This window comes from Manis pentadactyla, chromosome 2, assembly GCF_030020395.1.
Source record: "Manis pentadactyla isolate mManPen7 chromosome 2, mManPen7.hap1, whole genome shotgun sequence".
Taxonomy (NCBI): Eukaryota; Metazoa; Chordata; class Mammalia; order Pholidota; family Manidae; genus Manis; species Manis pentadactyla.
Window position 1 is genome coordinate 180,146,473 of NC_080020.1, and position 24,931 is coordinate 180,171,403.

Consider the following 24,931-nt stretch of genomic DNA (forward strand, 5'->3'; position numbering starts at 1 on the left):
CCCCAGCTCACAAAAGGTTGATTAATCATAACTCAAGTTATTTTTCCTCCCTATCCCCCAAAAAGGGAAGGAAAGTTAACAACTTTTAAAATAATGCAAAATACAGGGCCTATAGATACACAAAATAAGAAATTGGAGGCAGAAACCCAAAATAAATAGACAAAATTTAAAGAACTAGACAGAATATGGAAAAAGAAAAAAATCTCTTCCAGCCCTGTGTTCATTCTTAGTAACACAAGAGACACTTTATATTTTCTTGGCCATGTTTAAGCCATTCAAGCACTATTGCTATAGCTTTTTTGTCACTTCATAACCTTTTTTTCACAGTTTAAAAGAACTTTCTTCATCACCCAAACTCAAAAACTAGTAGGTACATTTTAAGTATGCTGCCACCAAGTGGCAGTCCCACTGTCATCACCTGAGTCAAACAAAACTTTGGCTTTACCTGCCATTCAGTAGACCTCTACTATCTCATTTCTCTTTATACACTTATGAGGCCTCTTCACCAACTTATTTTCCCACTGCTGACATATCAAAAACAGCTACACTTTGCGGAGAAAGACAAATGCCATATACTTATATGTGGATTCTAAAAACAAAACAAAACAGCAGTAGACCCATAGACACTGAGAAATGACTGGTGGTTACCATGGGGGAGGGGTTGGGTTAGGTGGGCGAGGGAGATAGAGAGGCACAAAATCTCAATCATAATGTAAGTTGGTCACAAGGATGGAAGTACAGCGTGGAGAATATAGTCAATGGTTCTGTAACATCTTTCTGTGTTGACAGACAGATAGTAACTACACTAGTGGGGGTGAGGATTTGATAATGTATGCCACTGTTGAATCACTGTGTTGTATACTTGAAACCAATATAATACCATATGTCAACTATTCTTCAATTAAAAAAAATAACAGCTACACTTCCAGTCACTTAAAAATATATTTCCTTGTCCTCTAGCATGAATTCCTTCATAATGAAAGTGCTAGAAAGAAACAGAACTGTCTTCCATATATGAAATACCAATAGCCATGTTTAAATTGATAATCTCGAAGACTGAATTCTAGAGCAATTTCTAAAGAAATGAACATCTAAGGTACAACTAAGTATCTTTCTGATTCTTAGCTTTTCTTTAAATCACCTTGCCTAAATTGCTAAGCCTGGCATTAAAATCCCCTCTCAGCAATTTGTCCAAAACTTCTGAGTTCCCTTGGATTCAAATAGCCCCGTGGGCTTTACTAGCATCCATATATTCTCTCTCTGTCTCACTAACAGATATTCAAGGTACCTCACCCAGACTACTGGAATGAATGCTGTGCTCAAAGTCGACTCTTCCTTGCTTTCCATATGACAGCAGAGAGCACACAAGACTTCTTTTCTATTTCTTTACAACCGCAAGTAGCTAAGTTTCCACTGCATTCATCTTTGTCCCAACTTTCCTAATCCCCAAATAGCTATTTCTAATAAGAGCATCTGGCACAACTTGTTAAAACTAACTTCTATAGAGGACTTAATTAGTTACATCAAGTTCTCGAGTACCTTAGCAATATACTCAGATCTTTCAGCCTTGTAAACTGTCTCAATGATACTTTAAAAAAAAAAGCTTCAGAAACTGCTTTCCAAAGGCACCTGACTTTATACAGAATAGATATTTTTTACAATGAAAAGTTATATAAAAAATTTTTGACAGCCTTAAATTGGTTTCATGATAGGGGAGTATTCCATATTGCTTTGGGGGCATATTTTGTAATACATTCAAACTCAAAATAACTATGTATATAACCTTTAAAAGAAAGTGAAAATGGCATGACTTTAATATTAGTAAATTTGCCACAGAGGTTCCCTTTTTCCAATATAAAATGGCGAGACCTCTCTTTTCTTCTTCTTTTACATTCTCTTCCCCTCCTCTGCCTCCGTCCTCCTCTGCCCACCTTTCCTCAGTCTCTGACAGGCCTCCCCTTCCTCTGTTTAACCTTTCCTCAATGCCTGCTTTGCCTGCACTTCTGCTGATTGGGCTCACCACCCAGCCTGCTTCCAGTCTGACTCCCAGGAGATGAGAGCAGCTCCCAGATTTAAAACCTCTGCCTGTTCCCAGCAATTCCATCCAGCCCCACTGACATGCCTGCTCCATGAGAATGAAGTCCACTGAAACACAAATGTGTCTTTTTATTGCAGAAGAGTAAAGGTTCGATTCACCCACCAATGTTTAAAATCTCTCTCTATTTTTTTCTCTCTTTTTCACTGCCATTTCCACAGACCTAGAAGACAGGAAGGTTGCCTCTGATTCAAACTCCACTTCTCTGAAGTTCTTTTGCCTGTAAAGTTAGGGGACTGGACTAGTTGAACTATAAGGCACTTTTCAGCTTAGAATTAACAGATGGAATACCTTAACAAATAAATTCAAATAATTTCTGATTAAGAATAACAATAATTAATGAAGTATAATTTATGGGCTGCCTGCTATGTACCAAACACTAATACATTATCTAATCTTAATAATTAACATCTATTATGTGCCACCTATGTGCAAAGCACTTTATATGCATTCTTGTTTGCCCCTCTAACATTATGAGACATGTACTAATAGTATCTCCTTTTTTGTGATGAGGAAACTGAAACACAGAGAGAATGAGAAACTTGTTCAAGCTCACACAGCTAGGAAGTAGTAGAGATGGAATATGAGCATAGTCAGCCTGATTCCAGTAGGCAAGGTCTTAATCACTACAGTCTTCTCAGAACAACTCTTCAAAGGTGGTATTATTATCAGTTCTTCGTAGTAAATAAACATTCATATGCTGAATTACCTTTCAGAGAGTATACCATTAAGATACCATTAAGTCATTACACAGAAACAAGCATTGTTCTCACTGTGGTTGGTTCTTAAAACTGAAGTGTCACGATCATGTATAAATTGATACCCAAATAGAAATGTTAGGGAAAGGGAAATAGAACTGTCTTCAGCAAATATCATGTCAACAGAATGTTGTATATAGATTAAGACTTTATAACAGAAATGGTATTAAAAACATGCATAATGTTTATAAAAATGTGTTGCTATTATACCATTACATATGAAGAGCCAGTAGGATATTATCATGTTTTTATTCCTAGAAATTCTTTTTACCAATCTGCTTGCTCTTTATTCATATTTTACTTTGCTTTATAAAATATTTTATATCCTGTGGCTGATCTTTCTAAAACCTGAAGGTTTTTTAAGGTATTCTTTTTGCTATCTGTTGTCTCACCTTGATCTTGTTAGTGATGTCTTATTTTTTTTGTATGTTTTAATGATTTTTTTTTTTTTACTATAAAGAGTTAATTACCCTTAGAATTTTACCTGTGAAAATCTTTGAGGCCTGGGGTGCCTTACTCAAAAAGAGTTTCATATTTGCTTCAGTCAGTGAATGAGGCATAACCAATGTTGAAAAACTCTAAAGAAATTTAGCATCTTGAGATATTTTAGGCCACCCAGATGATATAAATTTGGACTACAAAGCATGAGAGATGGCTTATGGTTATCAATTTTCAAGGAAGTTCCCTCCCCACTCCCACCCCACTAGTTCATTGCCAAGGTTTGAGACAGTTTTCCTTGAGGTCTCTTATGTGGGCAGAGAGATTATTAGTTTTACTTTTAATTCACCCTTGCACTCCCCGTGCAGCCCCATGGAGCACAGCTTTCTGGAGGTTCTTCTATTACATTCTCTGCCTTAGCTGAGTCCTGAGCTTTGTCTCCCAAACTCTAAGCCCTACAAGACATTGAAGAATGATGATCAGTTTTACCCAGAAAATGCCCTCATGGCAGTATCTGGACTCCCACCATCATCCAGTTCTATGCCTAGGTATTCTTTACTTGCTTGCAAGCTCCTAGAAAAATTATAAATAAGATTTCTTAAAATTTTCTTCAGCATACTTAGTTGTTTTCAGTGGAGGTCAGTTCAGGCACTTGCCTACCATATTGCCATCTGGGTAAGTTCTTTTATACCATTTAAACAATTTCCATATACATAAGATGGATTCAATTTATTGAAAATAATATCAAATCCATAACTAATTAAAACTGAGTAAGATTAGCTTCTGAAGAGCACTTTGAAAATTGTCAGGTCAAATAAATATTAGGTATAATTGCTATTCTTTCCTTTACTCATTTACAAACATTCATTAAATGCCTACTGCATGTCAGACACCATTCTAGATGCAAAGAGCTTGACAGAGGAAAAAAGAGGGCAAAGAAGAAGGAAGATAGAAAATTACAATATGTTTCAATAAGTTAGAGTTTCTGAAGCCCTACATACATGGTGGAAACCAGAACCACATATTCTAATTCAAGCCCATTGGTCTCCCTTGGCCAAATAGGACTGAAAGCATCTTTAAGGCACAGTATGTTTTGTGAATTAGCAAGTGTAAAACCAGAGTCAAAGAACCTCTAGTAGGGGTAGAATGGGGGCACGATAAGGATTGTTTTTCATCACTGTTTTTTCTAAACTATCTGATTTCTTATTGTGTATACATATTGCTTTACTGAAAAAGGATAGTAAGAAAAAAAGTCCCTACAATCATACCCTTGGTGTATGATGAATGAATTCTAATGAATAATATGCACATACATTGGCAGGACAGGTCCAAGATCTATATTGGTCAATATCTCCTAGACATTCCCTAGACTGAAGGCCCTTTATAAATGTCTGTGAATGGATGAGTGAGTAGACAAATGAATGAAATGAAGTCATGTTAAAAAAAGGCAATGGGTAGTGGTTAAGGCTGCAGCATAGACAGGCTACAGGTTACCTACACAGGCATTACAGAAACACTGTCCCTCTAGGAGCATATAGCCTGTGCCAGAGTAGAGGCTTGATAAATGAGCTTGGGCTGAATTTCAGCCTCCACTCACCCCTTCGCTGGGCCCCTTGATACACTGAAAAACCTGCTCAACTGTACTAGGCAGTTCTGAGTTAAGAGCACAGGTTTGGAACCAAATGCAGGGGCTCTTCTTTTCCTTCTAACACTGTGACTTTAGACAAGTAACTAAGGCTCCAGCTTCCTCATAAGCAGTGTGCAAGTAACAGTTCCTGCCAAATAGGCTTGTTAAGTAGATCTAATGAATGAGCGCATGCAATACAGCACTGAGAATGTAGTTTCTAGATAGTAACTGGACATTCAATGTTTCCCATTTTCTTGAATCACAAAATTTTTTGCAAAATGTATTTCAGTTTGCACAATGCCTTAGCTGTAGTGTATTTGTGGGTTTCTCTTCCCATGGACAGAGCACTGAATGTGGAGACGAAAAACCTCTTTCCCAGTGACACCTCTGCCACACATTAACTCAAACCTAAGTGATATGGAGCAGCTCACGTCACCTTCTTGAGTATCAAGTTTCTTTGTCTTTTAAACTGAAATAATAATGCCTCATAGCCTAGCTCTGAAGTTTAAATGAGACCACATATATAAAAGTATTTTCATTGTAAAGTATTATAAAATCAGAAGGGATTAGAAGTAACTGAAAAGCAACAGTATAAACCCATAAATACGGTATGCATTCAGCAGATACGTTCAAGTTAATACATAAATAAAACTGTCAATGAATGAGAGTTTAACAGTGTTTTCCAAAGGGATTTATGAGTCACCTGCATCAATATTACCCAGGGAGCTTGTTTAAAAGAATCCTGGAGTGTGAGCTACATCAATAGTTCTTCTCAACCTTCACTGTACACTAAACTGACCTCAGGAGCTTCAAAAAATACTGATACCTGTGTCTCAACCCAAAAGATCTAAATGCAATTGGTCTGGGGTGTAATCCAGGCTTCTGGATTCGTAAAGCTCTCTTGGGTGATTCTAATGTGCAGCCAAGGTTGAGAATCCTGCTCTGATTTAATGAGTCTGAGTAGTAAGGAAGACACTGATATTTGGCAACCCAAGACCATTTCCATCTCCCTTGCCAACTCCCTCCAAGAAGATTGGAGGGAGAAATGACTCATCTTCTCAACTTACACTAAAGTCAAGGGGGACCATGTGCCTAGGTCTGGGCCAAGAGTTAAGAGGTCTGCAGGGCTGGAGGAAGAGACTTCATCAATGCCTTCATTGTTCCGACAATAAGACAAATGTGCCTGATGCACTCCTCTCTGCACCTTCTTCCTGCCTTGAATACCCATGTGTGGCTGGACTTGCCACGGACCTTAAGAGAAAGGCCAACCAAGGGGATCCCACAGGTGTCAGCCGTGGCACGATTGAGCCTCTGAACCAACGTTAACAATAACTTACTTCTGACCTTCTCGTTATGGGAGAAAAACTAGCTCCCATTTTGTTTAAGCCACCAAAATTCAGCTTTCTGTAGCATGCAGATGAACACAAACCTAACTGACAGAGAGAGATCCTGCCTATTTTCTTTTGCCCCAATCTTCAGAGAAGACAGTATTAAGTACTTTTATGTAAAAGTGACTATGAGTTTATGTATAGAGTGAAGAGTTTGCCTGGGAAGTAATCTGAAGAGTGGTTTACCCAAAAGTGTGGCGGCCTCTAACTAAAATCTCTCAGAGGTCATCCTACCTGTTGAAACACCATGATGTGAGAGGGAGAAGGGGCTTTCACTGAATGATTTCTGGAAAGCTGTCTTCTTCAATTGTTCCTTTACAAAACTGCATATTTAGATTAAGGACAGGCGCTGGAGAAAAAGTATGCCCTCCACTCCCAACCCACCCACTCCTCCGAAGCTTGGGTGACTGCTCTTGGAGGAATAATGGGGTTAACCCCTGGCTGACTGGCAGCTGGCTAGTCCTCTCCTAGAGCATGACTCATAGTGTCTGACGGCCCAGCCCCCCGTAGGTCTCTCCATGGGATGGCAAATGCAAGCAATTGTGCTTGTCCCACTATTGACCTTCTGCCCATGGATCCAGCCTATGTCTTACATCTGTAGTTCTTTCTTGGGCTCTTCACACTAAAACAAAAGGTTCCCTGTACTAATTCAGCTATCCAAGCTGCTTTCTCACCTTTTTCATTTCTTCCCTTGGGATCTCTGTCAGGCTACATAACCACTCAACCTCTATTGCAAAATAACCTATTATCTTGGATTTCCCCTTCCCAAAAAGTTTGAAGGCACTCTCACACTTACAAATTCAAAATTTACGGACTGGCACAGGAAGCTCACCATAGTGTAAACCCTCCCAACCCTCCCATCATCAGCCCCCCCACCATTCTCAAGTGAAAATGGGCACCACATTGTTTTAGTTCCTGCTTCACAGAGACAGTTTGAAAATCCCAACAAGATTCCTGAAATCAAGATAGAGTGCAGAAATTGATGAAATTATTGAACTATTGGAATTACCTGGGGCAGTTTAAATATAGTTTCCTAGGATCTGCTCCACAAGATTTGATCCTTTAGCTCTAGGATAAGATTCAGGGATTTGCCTTTTCACAAGTATAAAATATGGATTTAATGGCTCAACAAATTTGTGGAGTATGCTCTTCTCCTATCTTGTTCTGTTCAAAACCTACCTGTCCTTCTAAGGTTAACCCAGACTTCTCAGCTCTCAGGCCCTCAGACCACTCCAATCCATGGTACTCTCACCCTGTCCTCCACTCACCTTCACCTGGAGCTAGAGAGTTCTTCTTTATGGCCCAACCCTAATCTTAACCCAGAGGTGTCCATCAGAATTATCTGGGGAAGTGCTTTCAAAGTGCAGACACCAAAAGATGTAGGGTGATGCTAAAGCAAATCTATTGTGATAAAGCTCACCCCACCATGATTCTGGTGAGTACCCCACCTCACACCACAATTCCCTGGGAATTCTTGCACTGATCATGCTCTGAGATGCTTGAGGGCAAGGGCAGTGTCTGACACTTTCTAGTTTTTGTATGGCTTACCTCACCACGTAAATTTTGATGAAATTAGTTTTCAATCAAAATGCATGGACAGTTTGATTGAAAAGGATAAAAAAGTGGCCTCTGCAGTGGCCAATAATTAACTTTTCATTCAGCTTCTCTTCTTAGTCCATGCATTCATACTCTACTTATGGGCTATGAATGCTGAATTGTCCAACAAATCTATTTGTTCCATGTGCGGGAATACATCCACTGATACTCAAATATCAGTAAGAGGTGTAATATATATTAGAAAGATGGATGACCTCTCATTTTCCCTAGAGCACCAAATCAAGGGTTCTCCTATCCATCCCAAACGTCACATACACTGGAAATATGGGGACATCTCCAGGAGCATTGTCAATGTGAAATCTCTAACTGTCAAAGAGCTACCTCAAAGGCTGCTCTGACATCCTTCAAATATCTTCCTAACAAGGCTGAATTGGAATTTCTTTGACTCTTCTGCTAAAATAGGTGCCATTCAATAGGTAACAAAACCAGAAAATAACAGCACATTACAGGAGTAGTCCCAGCAATTAGGCAGAGTGATATGGCAGCCCAGGCGGTGCACTCTGTAATTCTGACACTGCAGGAAGGTCTTTGTGTGCTAAAAATCTCTTCTCTCCTGGATTGTCAAGGAATCTGTTATGGCAGTTCCCTAAAATGTAGTGTGTTGTTAACACAAAGCAATCAGGCATTAGTATCTTGTGCTGATTGATTTGTCCTGTTGGCTTTAGTTACTCCTGAGGGTTTTGAGGGAAAGGAATGTGAGGCAGGTATGCTTTGATTGACTAGGAGACTCTGGTAAGAGCAGTAGGGCTAATTACGGCATGCTAGTGAGGTTCTGGCTGGCAAGGATACGAAAAAGCTGAGAAGTGGAAAGACCTAGGAGAGGAAAGAGGAGAGGAAGATGCTGAAAGAAAGTGATTTAAGAGTTTGAGGGACATTAGGTTGACTTTGGGTGTCATCATTCCAAGAAGTATTGGGAACATGGATGTGCTGTGTTTTGGTTTATAAAAGTGGTTCCAAGAAATTGTGTCCATCTAACTCCCAGGATCTAAAAGGGACCAGCCTGCTTAAACCTCCAGATAGGAACAAAGTCTGATTCTTGTTCAGAAACTATTTATGTAACTCACACACAGAGACCATCCACCACAGATGCAGGTCACCCAGGGGACCCACGTGCTTCACTCCAAACTTCTGCATTCATTCCTCTGGACTATGAGGACACTCTTAGTGTAAACAGACCCCCTCGTAACTAGTCTTTATTCCTCATTGGACTCATATCAACAATTCAACCTCTCATTGGGCTGAACTCACATCACTGGAACTGCTTATGCAGGTGACAATTTTTTTTAATACTGACTTTTTAAAAATAAAAAGTCCTTAAAAGGCCAGTGAAATAAAGAAAGAAGGAAAGAGAGAGGAGTGACAAAGAGAAACAGAGAAGAAGGAAGGGAAAGAGGGGGAAAGGGAAGTGGGGAGAGCGGGGAGGGTGGAAGGAATGGAGGCAGGGAAGACCAGAGGGAGGAAGGAAGGAAGGATCTGAGGCTCTGTCACTCATATGATCTTGGCAGTTTCCACAGAGGTTGTGTGGCATGAGTTGAGTAGAAACTGACAGCAAAAGTCAAGAGGCAGAAAGACAAACATGGATGCAATTTTTATCATGACCTCTTAAAGGTTCTAGCCTTGGGTGCCTTCCCCAAATCCAAATCATCTCTCCAAGTGTTTACCTGCTTGGTTAACTGCTGTCAGGCCTCTACCTCTGTCACATGGTCTTTAGAGTACATGGGCTCAGAATCTGCCCGGGATACTGGAAATGAATGACTCCAGCAGTAGTCCGTGTTTTAACAGAAACCAGATTTCTCTGCATATCTCAACTTCCCTGTTGAAGGAGGGTCCTGTGTAAGTTACTGTATTTATATAAATATAAAAAGGCCTCTTCCAAAGAGAACCAGAGTGAATTAAGAACTCTGCAAAAACTTGGCGCCTCTGAGGGCCATTTCTATGGGGAAAACTCCCAAGGGATGAGACAGGATTGCATTTTTTGTTATCTTTATTACACATATATAAGGGGTTGTAACTGTGCTAATCTCCATAGTACTTGCCCTTTAAACAGTCCCTTCACATTCTCCTTACTGTCATGATTGAGCACATACATTTTGAGGTATAAGCCCTAGAAATTAACAGTAACACTGAAAAAGCAATGGTGCCCATTTTATACAGAAGCCATGAACTACATCAACACACAAGGAAGTGGTTCCATGAATGCGCTTCAGGGTCATCAGACGTGGGTCTGAGTCCAGGTCTGCAGTTAACCAGCTAAGTAACGGAGGGGAAGTTCTACGAGGTGTCTAAACTTCAGTTCCTCATCAGTGCAATGAGAACAATAGCAAGCTACTTTACAGGGCTGTTTTGGGGTTTTGATAAGTTAAGTGATATTTATTCTGATGATGACTACTAAATCTTGCCAGGTCCTGGAAAGCCCTATGGTGCACTGAGCCAGACACCCAAAAGCCTAGGTTCTCTGCCCACTTCTGCCATAAATTAGTCACATGGCCTTTTGTTTTATCCTTTCATTTTCTAGGTTTCAGTTTCACCATCTGTTAAATGAAAGTCTTCAACTAGCTGACACTAGACTAACTAACTGGAAATACACTTGATTCTTGTGAGGAATATATTATTTGAAATAAGCTAGACAAAACTATAATCACCATACAGAGATCATGTGAGGGAAGTGGTGGTGGCTCTTAGGGGTCTCAAATAAAGATTATCTTGATGACATTCTTCAAGGCCCAATCAGATATGAGTTAGACACTCCTAAACTTTGCCCAAAGGGAGAAATCTAAACAAGGTATTTCTAAAATGTGAACTCCATGTTCACCTTGCCTGCTGGGCCTTTGAAAGATATCCCCACCATCAATCAGAGGTTGCTAAAAATTTGATAGAGCCCCAACTGACTGCCAGTTCTCCCAGCCCCACTCCCACCCCAGGAGCTTTGACCCTGGTTTTAGATTAGCAGAACTGGTTTAGTGAAGCTGCTAGGTGCGGAACCTCACTGCATCAGCATGAGATGGTTCAAAGAAACCACTCAGGTCTAGCATTAGATGGGAAATAAAGGCACTTAATAAAGGAATGTGATTTGGATAGAATTTCAAGACAGACACAAATATCATATTTCTCAGTGGTGAGAATAGGATGAAGTCAGAATTCAGTGGGTGTGGTAGTTTAAAGAGGGAAAAACAGAGATACTTTCTCCAAGGCTAAGAGCTTTAGAAAAGCTGACATGAGGGTGTAACCCTGAAAGTGGACTCTTCAAACCTGAAGTATAGATACCAGAGTTCAGGCTGAAATTTAGGTCTCTGCAGAAAGCGTACATGGCAAAAGGGTTCAGAAGTGACAATTCTGAAAGAATTCAAGAAAACTGAAGTGCAAGTGTATTCCTACTTGTTTTAATTTTCCTGACCATATTAAAAATCAGATCAAAAACTGGCAGTTCATTTACAAGTTAATCAGTCTGAATTCCTGCCTCTGTGTAAGCAAAGTTTCACCCTCATTTATCCATGAAGAACTAACACCCTGAAAATATTAAGCTGAAGGTATGTGGTCACACCTGTAGTTAGGTGAACGGTTGGGGTAAGTGGAAGGTACTAGGGTTGATGTCTTATAAGGGCTCTTAATTCCTGGAAACCTCTTGGAATCATTTTGTAACTACCTGAATGAATTAGTATCAGTTCTTCTAGGCACTAGCCTAGATCAGTGCTTCTCAAACCAGGGTGAACCTCAGTCACCTGAAGCACCTGTGGAAACACAAGCGCCGCTGGACCCCAACCACAAAGATTCTGACTCAGTAGACCTGGGGTGGGGCCTGAGAATTTTTATTTCTACCTATTTCCCAGGTGATGCTGATACAGCAGGTCTGCAATGACCCAGATCCTTTCTTGGGGTCTGATTTTTGCGATTGGTAGGCTGCCTCACTCCAACTTATTCTATCCAGAACAGGGAAAGGCAACTTCCCACACAGGCTGAGGAATGCGGTATCAATTCTGTGGCCAGTAGACAGAGATCCGTGGCATGAGGGTATAAGCAGAAGTCAAACACACCAGCAAGAGAGTTAAGGAAACAATACATGTGCTTATCTGCTTTCAAATAAGAAAATCTGCAAACTCCAAACATCTATAAATAGGCTTTGCCTCAACCCCTCTGCTGAACCCTATGGAACCTGAAGTAGGTACTATTAATCTCAGAGAGAGAATGTCTAGTTTTTATAAATGTCTCCTTTCCTCTTTCTTCTTTTCTTCCCTCCTTCCTCCTTCCTTTCCCTTTTTCCTCCCTTTCTTCTTTCCTTCTAGAACCACTGAATTAAAGATGAAAAAACAAACTAAATTGAAAAAATACAAGCTGGAACTCATCTCAAGGCTATTTGCCATTCTGTTTTTCCTGAGCATTTTCCTAATGGAAAGAAATGGAGGTCCACCTTGGAATGTTTCCAGCATCCTTTGCAGTGGTAAACTCCTGTGGCTCAGGCCCTTCTGGCATTAACTAGGACTTGAGAGTCTGGCCAGCACAAAGACAAGGACAGCCATGAAAGTCAGGACAGGGAGAATCATCTATCTCATTGTCAATGGCATGCATCACTCTGATGCTTCAAGCCCTATATACACACATCATTTTGTGTGATTTACGGCCCTAATTAGATCCCAGTGGCAGTATTCTATCAGCTAACAATGCATATCCTAATCACCTTTTCTTCATACAAATGATTTCCTTAACTTTGCATGCATAACTTAACAGCTTTTATTTTAAAAACTCATGTTAACAGCTTTCCTGTGGTAACCAGTAGGGGTGCTATGATAAGAATCTAATTTGCTGTAGAAATGACTCATTTGTCAAATAAGCATTAAAATAATTGTTCCCCTTTTGACTGTTACCCTGCTGTTTCCAGTCATTTTCCAAAACTAAATTATTTACTCATTTGAAAGTTCAGCTGTGCATATTTTAATTGATATTCCCTCATAGGACTCATATTGTTAATGACAATAATTAACCCGAAAAGGCTGCTAAATAATTATGCTGGAAAGATATGAAGTATTTGCACAGAAAGTAAAATCAGCATTTGAAAAACTATCAAAATGTAAAACTTTCATATTTTATGGCAAAGCATGGTAATAGTTCATAATCAAATTAAAGAGAGAAAGGGAAAATGTAGATTATATGATTTGATGTGGAATACTTTATGTTTTCAATATAGAAAAGTAGTCTAGCTAACTAGATTACTCTGTCATCTCAGTAAGCTCCCAATATTACTATTCTAGCTGGTGATATAAATTGTTCTCCAGCACTTAGCATGGCTTAGAATGGGAGCACGCTAGCTCTTAATAGTAATACCTAACACATATTCGTTGCCTCTCTGTTAGATAAATCTCCCTGAGACGGGCTCAACAAGCTCCACACACTTCCAACAGAGACACAAGCACTATACAGATTGTGCCCCTTCCCCAAGCACGCAGCTGTCTCTCAACTTGCCGGGAAGTTCTCAGCCAAAGTGGCAAGTTCTTCGTCTGCTGCACCCAGAGAGAGCGGGATTCCGAAGGAGCTATTGTCTCTCAAACCTTGTCAAATTAGACAAAGAAATCACAGAGAGTCGGTCTTAGCAATGTGCAGCCTTCCCTGGCCAGTCTACCGGGCTTCTAATTCCTAAACCCTATGAGGCTGACATTCCCATGGAGATAGTTGGAGGCCATCTACCCAAGTGGACAGTTAGGACTTCTATATTCCAAGAAGTCTGGAAGTAGGGTCAGGACCTGGCTATGTATGCTCCACAAATGCCTGTGAACTACAACAGCAAGCAGCTTTACAAAGCCACAGAAGTGCTAGAGGTTCAGTTAAGGTCTCCACTGGTATACTGGTATATGCCTCCATGTAGCAAGGACAGCCAAACTGGACATCAAGAAATGCCTCTGTCACGGCTTCAACTCCCTTTATTTTTACCTTACAGTTGCTAACACTGGTAGCATAATAACATTATAATAAAAATGATGTTAATACTTGGTATTTATATAGTTCTGTTTATTTTTGCTCACAGGTGCAAAGACTAATGCTAATAAGAGGCAGAAGAATAACTTATGAATATGTGGCCATGCCTGGCTTCCACAAATACCTCCTGCAAGCAGTGACTACATGGAATAAATGGATAGGTGAGTGTGGAGCTAATTATGCTTCTCATCAAATAAAATTGCAACTTGCATAAAGCAGAAGATTAGATTTTAATATACAGGAATACTCGGAGATACTGAGGGTTTGTTTCTAGAAAACCACAATGAAGCAAAACTCGCAATGAAGTGAGTCAAGTGAACTTTCTAATTTCCCAATGCATGTAAAAGTTATGTTTACACTCTACTGTAGTCTTGTAAGTGTGCGATAGCATTACGTCTAAAAAAAATCTACAACCCTAATTAAAAAATACTTTAATGCTAAAAATGCTAACCATCATCTAAGCTTGTAGCAATTCATAACATTGTTGCTGGTGGAGGGTCTTGGCTGCTGACTCATTAGGGTGCTAGTTGCTGGAGGCTGGCGCTGCGGTGGCAGTTTCTTAAAATAAGGTAAGAGTGAAGTTTGCCACTTTGGTTGACTCTTCCTTTCATGAATAATTTCTCTGTAGCATGTGATCCTGTTTGATAGCATTTTACCAACAATAAAACTTTCAAAGTTGAAATCAATCCTTTCAAACCCTGCCACTACTTTATCAACTAAGTTCCTGTAATACAACTAAACGCTTTGTTGTCCTTTCAACCACCTTCACAGCACCTTCCCCAGAAATGGATCCCATCTCAGGAAACCACTTTCTTTGCTCACCCATGAGAAGCACCTCCTCATCTCTTAAAGTTTTGTCATAAGATTGCAACAAATCAGTCACATTTTCAGGCTCCACTTCTAATTGCAGTTCTCCTACTGTTTACACCACATCTGCAATTACTTCCTCCACTGAACTCCTGAACCCCCCTCAAAGTGATCCATAAAAGTTGGAATCACTTCTTTCAAATCCAGTTAATTTTGATATTTTGACCTTTTCCCACAAGTCATGAATGTACTTAATGGCATTGAGAATGGTGAATCTTTTCCAGAAAGTTTTTAATTTACTCTCCCCACTTCCATCACAGGAATCACTGTCTATGGCAGCTATAGCCTTATGAAATGTCTTAAATAATAAGACTTGAAAGTCAAAATTACTCCTTGATCCATGGCCTACAGAATGGATGTTGTGTCAGCAGGCATGAAAACATTAATCTCATTGTCCATGTCCATTAGAGCTCTTGGGTGGTCAGGTGCAGTGTCAGTGAGCAGGAATATTTTGAAAGAAATCTTTTCTGAGCAGTGGGTCTCAACAATGAGCTTGCACTATTCAGTAAACCAGTTGTAAAGAGATGTACTGTCATCATTCATGCTTTGTTGTTCCACTTGTAGAGCACAGAGAGTAGATGTAGCATCATTCCTAAGGATCCTAGGATTTTCAGAATTGTAAATGAGCAAAGGCTTCAATTCAACTTAAAGTCGTCATCTGTATTAGCTCTTAACAAGAGAATTGGCCTGTCCTTTGAAGCTTTGAAGCCTGACAGTGATTTCTCCTCTCTAGCTATGAAAATCAGTCCTGCGCAGAATTGAAGAGAGTTAGGGACTTGCTCTGGATCAAACTTTGACTTAAGGGAAAGTCGTGGCTATTTGGAAAGTCATGGCTGGTTTGGTTGATCTTCTAGCCAAACCACTAAAACTTCTCCATGTCAGCAATAAGGCTGTTCCTTTCTTCTTTTCTTTTTTTTTTCTATCACTCATGTGTTTACTAGAATAGCACTTTTAATTTCCTTCGACAGCTTTTCCTTTGCATTCACAACTTGGCTGTTTGGCACAAGAGGCCTAACATTTGGCCTCTCTTGCCTTTGACATGCCTTCTTAAGCTTAATTATTTCTAGCTTTTCATTTAAAGTAAGAGACATGTGACTCTTCTTTCACTTTAACATTTAGAGGCTATTATAAAGTTATTAACTGATCTTATTTCAGTATTGTTGTGTCTCAGAGAAAAGGAAGGCCTGAGGAGAGGGAGGGAATGGCCAGTCAGTGCAGCAGTCAGAACACACACATTTATCAATTGTTTGCCTTCTTATATGGGTATAGTTTGTGGCACCCCACAGTTACAATAGTAACATCAAAGATCACTGATCACAGATCACCATAACTAATACAGCAATAAACGTTTGAAATATTTCAAGAATTACTAAAATGTGACAGAAAATAACAAAACCATTTAAACATTACATGAGCAAATGTTGGAAAATGGTGCCAACAGACTTGCTTGACACAGGGTTGCCACAAACCTTCGATTTATAAAAATACAACATATGTGAAATGTAACAAAGCACAGCCCATTAAAACAAGGTAAGCCTGCACATCTAGATTGTTTGTCATTATCTGTATCACTTCTTCAATAGTATTCTTGTGTGCTCACTATGGCAATATAGTAGCCAAGAGGATAGACAAAGGCCCTACCCTCAGGGTGATTACATTCCCGTAGTTAAACCAAAGGCTTTATAAGTAAATTTATTTATAGTAAAATGGTGAAAAGTGACAACACTTTGTTATAGTCACTCTCCCCAAATCTGCAGAAATAATAAAGAGTCATATAACTGAGCTCAATAGCTAAACCTTCCTGAACCAGAAATCCAAAGAGTCATAAGTGTGGCTGGAGAAACTGGACAACTGGATGCTATGCACTGGAGCCAGGAATTCAGCTCCTTATAAAATGAGAGGTTGAAATTAGGGACTAAGGTGAGGCTCCCCTAATGATGAAATGACACTGAGAGTGGAGGTGGGTAACTATTCTCCTGTTTTGCCTCCTCTATGGCTATGGATCTAAGAAACAAGGTAGAGGCACATTCAGCTTCACAAACAAGAACTTATTCAAATTAAGTCATCCGTTGACTCAGTGCCACATTCCTAATATCATTTTAAGGAGGACTAAAAAATGCTATCATCATAAGATCTGATTCTGAACTTGGGGCAAAGGGAACAAAGGTAAAGTAGGAGCAAAAGTGGCTGTCTCTAGCACAAACCCTTTAGACACAGAGGGGTATGTATCCCTGAGGAGAGAGATACAGTTGAGAAGACCCACTCAAAATAAGCCTACATAACAAAATTTCAAAATATATGAGGTAATCTAGTGCTAAGAAAGACATCTGAAAAATTAACACTAGGAATGTGAATTCATGTCACATAAAATGGATTTTACAGAACAGCATAACAAAACTTGAAGGTACGCAGCTGAAAATGAAAAACAGTTTATTTAAAAAAGCAAAAAATTGTGAAACAACAAGCAGCAGAAATAATATAACAGGCGAGTCTGAAAAGAATCAATTAAAAATATTGGAAATATAATATATAGCCATCAAAATTAAAAAAGAAACTTGTACAGACAAGTTAAAGTCTAGACTGGACTTGATCCAGAGCAGAATCATGGAATTAGAAGGTATTATTGAGGAATTTGTCCAGAACAAAGCACAAAGAGACCAAGGCAACAAAAAACAGAATAACTAAGAGATACCAATTATAGACTGAGATGCTCTAAAATGGGGTCGGCAAACTATGACCCACAGGCCAAATCCAGCCCTCTGCCTGTTTTTGTACAGTCTCTAGGCCAAGAGTGATTTTTATAGTTTTTAATGGTTAGAAAAAGTATCAAAAGAAGAACAATATATTGTGACACATGAAAATTATATTCAAGTGTAATTTTCAGAATCCATAAATAAAGCTTTATTGTAACACAGCCACAGTAGTCTGTTTATATTTTATGACTATTTCTAGGCTACAGGGGTAGAATAGAGCAGTTGCAACAAGAACAGAATGATCCACACAGTCTATTTATGTTTACTATCTGTCCCTTTATGGGAAAACTCACAGATCCCTCTTGTTGTAACATCCCAGTTTAAGAAAGAAAGGAGGAAATGACATAGGTATTATATTTGAAGAAACAATTAAGTAAGGGTTTTCCAGAATTAAAGAAAGAGTTAGTACTGAGAGAGATTTAATACTCTACTTCTTAATTATTCTTTATTTCAAGAATATTGATCAGCATTTGCTGGGCCATCACTGAGTTTTACAATCTAAGGTTTACAACCAACTGTACTATTTTCATTGAACTGACCAGTTAATTAGACAAATCAATCCAGTCAACCATCTGTTGGTTCACTAAAAAGATTGTTCTATTTTGTTCAATAGCATCTGGGAGTCCAAATCCTTTAATTCTCACAAATTCTCTAGGCTTCTACCCATCCATCTCACCAAATTCCTGCCCTCTCCTTGATTCCTCCTGCTAGGCATGCCTTTCCCATAGTTCTTCAGGTTGCTACTTTTCCGGTTGCAATCTTCCAAGATTCAGCTAAGGCATTATCTTGTTCATTTGGTATTAATTCTGAAAATATTTATTGAGTGTCTGCCATGTAGCAGGTGCTCAGGAGACAACCACCCCTGCCTTCAGGAATCAAACTATATTTTAGCGTCAAGCAGGTAACTGAAATATACACTAATTAAGTGCTCAAATCTGGAGAAAAACAGACAAAGACTACATTACACTTGGGGGCTGGGTGCAGTCAGGGCAGTCTTCTCTACAAAGCAAGACCTCAGATGGGACATCAAAGATGAGAGGGAGTTAGCTGGACAAGGGTAATGAGGGGTAGAAGAGAGACTTCTAGGCAGAAAGCATATTATGTGCAAAGGCCAGAAGACAGTGCATAGAATTTCAAAAAGTGTGTGTGTGCAGTTGAAAAGTAGAGGCTGAGGTGGGAATAGTGGAGGAATATTTAATGAAGCTAGAAAGGCAAACTAGAGCTAGATCATTAAGAACCTTTTTGTCTTACCAAGACGTCTGGACATTTTCCACAGGCAGAAGGGGAGGTTTTGAATGGTATTAGGCAGAGAGCAGTGTGATCATATTTGAGCTTTAGAAGATAGAAAGTTTCTCTGGCAACAGTGAGGAGGAAGGTTTGGTGGTGGCAAAATAGGCATGGTTGCAGGTCAGTTTGGTTACAGGAAGTTGAAGGACTTACTCGCTCATGCCTGCCATTTTTCTCAGTGAAGTCAGACACAAGGTCATCTACTAAGATAAGTGAGAACATTGTTGGCTAGGACATGTAAATATGGTAGAGGAGCTTTGTCATAACGATCATGAAAAAAGGATAAAGAGATAAAGAGCTGACTGGGAAAATAGAAAAAGTACTGCCAAGCACATCAAGACTGAAGACCTTGCATTTTTAGCAACCTCATCTACTCAGTAGCCTGGCAAAGATAAGACAGTGGGTCCAGACCCATGGTTCAGGGGGAGGGGAGATTTAATTGGCATTTGTGATAAAAGGATAATGAGCCCAAGGAGCCAAAGAGTCTTTCAAAAGAGTGGTTGAAAATGAACCATGGGACCAGAATGAGTAGGACACCAAAGTCTAGAAAGTAGCCATAGGAGTAGATAGTTAAGTCAAGTGGAGACTAAAATTAGGAACCACACTGATTAAGGAACTGAGTGGCCAGGTTCATACTAAGTCATCATGTGGATGGTGTTTTTACCCTGCATGATGGAAAATCCTGACTTGGGGATACAGAAGATTGAACCAGATGCCAGTGTCTTCACTGGTAAAGAAGGAATGATGCAGAAGGTACAAAACTGCAGTAAGGAGGGGCAGAGGGCAGTATAATTGGATACGTGAGCCTCAAAAGAGGAAACACAATTATACATACAATAATAGTGTTATGGAAAAACTGGAAAACCTGGACTGGATTGCTGATGGAAGAACCAAGCAGCACTCGGAGGCCTTGGAGGGTTGAGGTTGTATCTTACACTGGTGGGCCCAGAGGAGAGTAAATCTCCAAAGGTCTGAGTCCCAAGCACGAGCAAGGGGAGCAATTTATATGATTTTGATACATGGCACTTCAGCGTGCACAGGGCGAAAGAGGAGCCCAGAGAAGGAGGGGAGGGGGAATCTGGGAGTGCCACGCGGTTTGCTGACCTTGACGGCTGTGTTGAGTAAGATCATAGTGTATGAGGGACCCTGCAGGAGTCCAGAGGGTGCTGACAGTACTTCCCAGACTGAAGCCATGGCGTGCGGGTTGGTAGAATCTAGCGACAGAAGCAGCCGTGTGCTCAGGGGAAAGCCAGGTTTTCAGCTAACTAGGAAGTGAAAGTCAGTTCAGGGAAGAGACTGAGAATGTATAAGAAAGAATTTATCCCCAAAGGGAAGTTCTAGGAAGCAAAGTGGAAAGGTTTGGAAGGGAGGGAACTCTGGAGAGGTTTGGTCAGCTCAGCTTACTCATTCATTAATCAAATAATCATTTACTGTCCTTTCTATCATCCACCAGGCTTTATCCATACTATCTCTAGTACAAAAGCCTGTGGGATACCTACCGTTAGTTCCATTTGTACATGAAGAAACTGAGAACTAAGAGGTTAACTGCCTTAACCAAGGTCACAAAGCGAGAGACTTAATCCAGCTCCAAATTGAAATCTGTCTGTGGCCAAGTTCTGAATTCTTTCTCCCATTCTATTCTGCCTCCCAAATCATTCCAAGTCAGCCCCAGAATGCTGTCTTGCCTACATCTTCATCCTATGTGTTTTGAAACTCATGGCCAGAAAGAATTTTGGCAGTTTTATGAAATCCCACTCATCACGGGATATCTATTCAAGCACATGCCTGTAATCTGTGATCAATAATCTCATCAGGAACACCCCCCACTCAGAGATGTTCCCATCGCTGCAAACAATGCTCACCGTGCTCTCGGGCCACAAGTCCTGAGGAGAGGCAGGCCATCTTGTAATCAGAGCCTGCACAAGGATGTCCAGTATTTTAATAAGACCTAGAAAATTGTACTCACATGGCCACTTACGAGAATTTGCAGCCATCATTTCCATTAGTCAGAGGGGCGTGCATGTAACTGAAGAAAGCAGACGGCAAACAGGCCTCAAAATGCCAAGGCTGAACCACACATGCTCAAAGGATCTGTTGCTCTACCCACCTCAGCTCCAAGTGTACTATGGGTTACTGAGATTGTGACTCAACTCCACCCATCAGAAGCAGTTGTGTTTCCTTTTAAATGGCTTTTGTAATGCTGTGCACCCCTCCTCCCACAAGGACAGTCCTCACTGCCAAGCCTATTTTTATGGTTCATCTTCAAAACAAGTGCAAAATAGTGCTGGCGTCAGATGAACCCTCCCTCCCTCTGGCCACTGGAGCACCATCTGCAAGTTGAGTGGGAACAGTAAACACTGCAGGTTAAGTAACTCATTACTAATATTTTCCTTGGGTTCTGAAACTTTTTAAACAAACAACAACAACAATTGTATCATAATACCCTTTCAGAGGTGAACAGCCGGCAGGTGGTCCAACTCAGTGGAAACGCAAACCTGACAGCTGTTGATTATAAGCTGTTGATTCTTATGGAGATCTGGGGAAAACTCCTTGCCGAAAAAGGGTCTTCTCTTAAAAATCCCTAATGAAACAACATATAAATGTCAAAATGACAAAAATAAGGAAGTGTGTCATAGACTAAGCATTTTAATGTCCTTTCTGGCTTCCTCCGGAGTGTACTCTGGATCTAGCCACATTTAATGGCACAGATTCTTAAAGAGGTGGTGCACAGCATGGATTTTTATGATCCAAATAAAATTTGTAGAGGGTCACTTTCTCTGCCATAGTCAGTGTCATCAGCAGATGTGTGGGAGGCTCATGTTTCAAATCAGCCACCAGCACCAGCATTTTACCTGGACCCAGAGGCTATGCAGAGTGCACATGTGAAGACGGTGAGGAAACCCTGAGGTGTGCAGCATTATCCTGTCTGTCTCCAAGCCATTAAGACATCGTGGGGATTCCCCTGGGGAGCCCTGGTAAAGTCAGAGAAAATTCCAAAGGCTGATAAAATGCTTTGAGAACGCTGGATGAAATATTTCTAATCCAAACCTTACATTAGCACCATTTGGCCCCAAAGATTGATGGCTCTGTTTTCTTCTCCTGATGATGAAATGGGACAAAAGAAAATCACCTCTAAATCAGTATTTAATTACGGGCCTATCATATTACAATCAGAAACATTTCAGAAAGTGCAGGAAAGAAAATAAAGTTGAACCTTTTTATACTGAAATCTGCAGCAAGCGGTGAAACACAAAAACCTTAGGTATCTAAGGAAAAAGAAGCCACGCATTGGCAATCACCAATTTTTTTTAATAAAAGAGAAGGAATGAAAATGAGAAGTGTAGAAGAGAGGATTACACAGCTCCTAGTTTAGTTGCAATACATTAGCAGACAGGTGAGATCAAAGAGTGTAGGAAAAAATGCTTTTGGGTTTGACCCACATTCGATGGGGTTTTCTGAGAAGACTGTGTAGGCAAGAGTAGCAACGAGCCAAACCATTACCTCAGGATGGGTAGCAATAAAAAAAAAAAAAGCAAGCGCCCAAGATGCTTAGCAGGCCCTTCAGATTTTCTTTGCTAGTTTGTAGAAAGAGGAATATGAGGGTGGTAGTTCTTGATTCTGATAAAATACTGCATAAAGCCTTCTGAGGGCTTTTTACATCATACTAGAAACAGACTATGGCTGTTTCTCAATTCCTGGAGGCTCTGCAGGTGAGACACACTGTAATTTAATAAACATTATTGAATATCAACAGACAGTAAATACTCTGATGGACCATGTGGAGCTACAAAAGGCCAGAATCTTGACCTCAAAGAGCTTTCAATCCCAAGGAAGGAAAAAAGAATAACTAAAGATATCAAGGCATGAAGACTCTTTGTACTTCTTTTTTTTATATACTTAAGAATTATTACTTAGGGAGCTCCCAGGAATGCTACATGGTAAAAAGAGACTTAGAGCTTGACCTGGAAGTTTGAGAAGGGTTTCACGCATAAAGGTCAAGTCCAGAGCAAGCTAAGAGGCGTAAGTGTAGACAGTGGGAACTGGTACAGACCTCACCTAGTAATCACACATTTCTTCAGTACTATTCTTTTTAAAACTCTGAATGTAAGTAATTAGTGCTTGTATACATATTTTTTATTTTAAAGAATTTTTATTTTTTAAACTTACTCATGCAGCTTTATCTCTGAAATAGGTATCTACTGTAGAAGTAAGCTACTGCATGTATATATGTACGTATCACAGTTGCAGTCACTGATAATGCTGCCATAACCCATTCCTCAAGAGGTTATGCCCAGCACGTGCCACCTCCACATGGAGGACAGATGTTCAGGCCTTCAAGCCTCGCTGGTCCACAGAGGGGACAGTTGCATGTTTAGTGTCCCTTTCAGTACCTTCCTCAGAGAGTCTGTTGAACACCAGGCCTCCATCCTGCTGAGCCCCTTTCCTTTTCTTCTTTCCTTTAACATTTTTCTCCTTTTCTTTCCTACCCTCACTGCCTTCCAGCTCCTCCTGCCATGTGGCTTACCTCCCGTTCCACAAGGGCCAAGCTCTTACTGAGAATCAGAGACCTTGAGATTGGGAAGATGTCAAGGAAAGTTGTGCTGCTGATGTATATGAACATACCCATATTAGTTTTCTAGGGCTGTCTTAACAAATAACGACAGACTGGCTGCCTTCAACAGAAATTTATTTTCTCACAATTCTAGAAGCTGCAAGTCCCATATCCAGGTGTTGACAGGGTTGGTTTCTTCTCTCTTGTAGATGGCTATCTTCTCTGTCTTCATGTGGTCTTCCCTCTGTATCTGTATCCTAATCCCTCTTTTCATAAGGACCTCAGTCATACTGGATTACCTCTCGAAATGCTTTATCTCCAAATATGTTTACATTCTGAGGTACTACAGGTTAGGACTTCAGTATATGAATTTGGGTGGGACACAGTTCAGGCCATAACAGTGCCCAAGCTGCTAAAATTCCCGGATTATCCATTTCCATCTCTGTAAAAAGGAGTCTTCAGAGGATCTCCTGATGTTTTTCAATTCAACAAGACCATGGGTAGAGACAGCTGCATTCCTACAGCCCGTATGCTAGCTACTTTCTATGGAAATCGCCAGTTTGTTTCAGGGTCTGGTGTCATTATCAAGCATGGCATGAAGGAACCCACTTGATACCACTGAGGAAGCTGAGATTCCAAATACATAAGTGACCTGAAATCTTCTCAACCAGTTGAAAGAGGAGGGGTTCTTCTGACTTTCCAGGGCAGTGTCTTACATATTACCAGGTAAAGATAAACTATTGTGTCATCCCTCAGGCTTTAAAAAGATGAATCTTGACATTAATTTCCTAGATATAATTAATCCAAAAATAGTAACCCGAAGGGTGATAGTTTAAGGCTGGTCTTGCTGAGTAGGTGTGTATTTTCAAGGTGCTTGGGAAGGTTCTGGTACTCAAGATTTCAACTCCTCTACTTGCTGCAGGATGGCTGGAATTTCACTCTTCCAACACAAGTCCTCTAAGCTCATGTTTTGTTTATTTTCATTCATTTTGAGTGCGGAAATTCTCAAACAAATACAACACAGGGAGATTATGTAATGAGTCACCATGTACCCATTATCCAGCTTCAACAATTGTTAATATAGGGTCAACCATATTTCTTTCCCACCAACTCTTACCATCTCTTTCCTATCAACTCCTTACTCCATGAATAATTTTGAAGCAACTCCCAGATATCGTATGTCTAAATATTCTAATACATGTTGTTTTTTAAAAATATAACTACACCACCATTATTACAACAAAAAAATTAATTTTTTATATAAATTAAATATGGAGCCTTAAGAAATTTATCCTCAGATTTCTACAGTGATTCTTCTTTTTAATTGCAACAAAGTTGATATACAATATTATGTTGGTTTCAGATATACAATATAGTTACTGGATAATTGTAAACATTACTAGATGCTTGTCACAATAGGTGTAGCCATCCCATTATCATACCAAGATATTACAGTATTATTGGTTAAATTATCTATGTTGTACTTCCGTTCCTATATCCAACTTAGTTTACAATTTGCAGTTTGTACCACTTTATCCCCTTTACCTATTTTACCTATTCCTCACCCCCTTCCTATGGTTACCAA

At 40.0% G+C, this 24,931-nt stretch overlaps 1 long non-coding RNA gene across 1 annotated transcript in view; it reads right to left on the minus strand.

Moving 5' to 3' along the window:
* Window positions 1-20,880, minus strand: part of LOC130682580 (uncharacterized) — a 179,420-nt gene extending 158,540 nt beyond the window's left edge. The window contains exon 1 of the long non-coding RNA XR_008995825.1: window positions 20,657-20,880. This is a non-coding gene — a long non-coding RNA (uncharacterized LOC130682580). The remainder of the gene's footprint in view (window positions 1-20,656) is intronic.
* Between the last annotated feature and the right edge of the window lie 4,051 nt (window positions 20,881-24,931).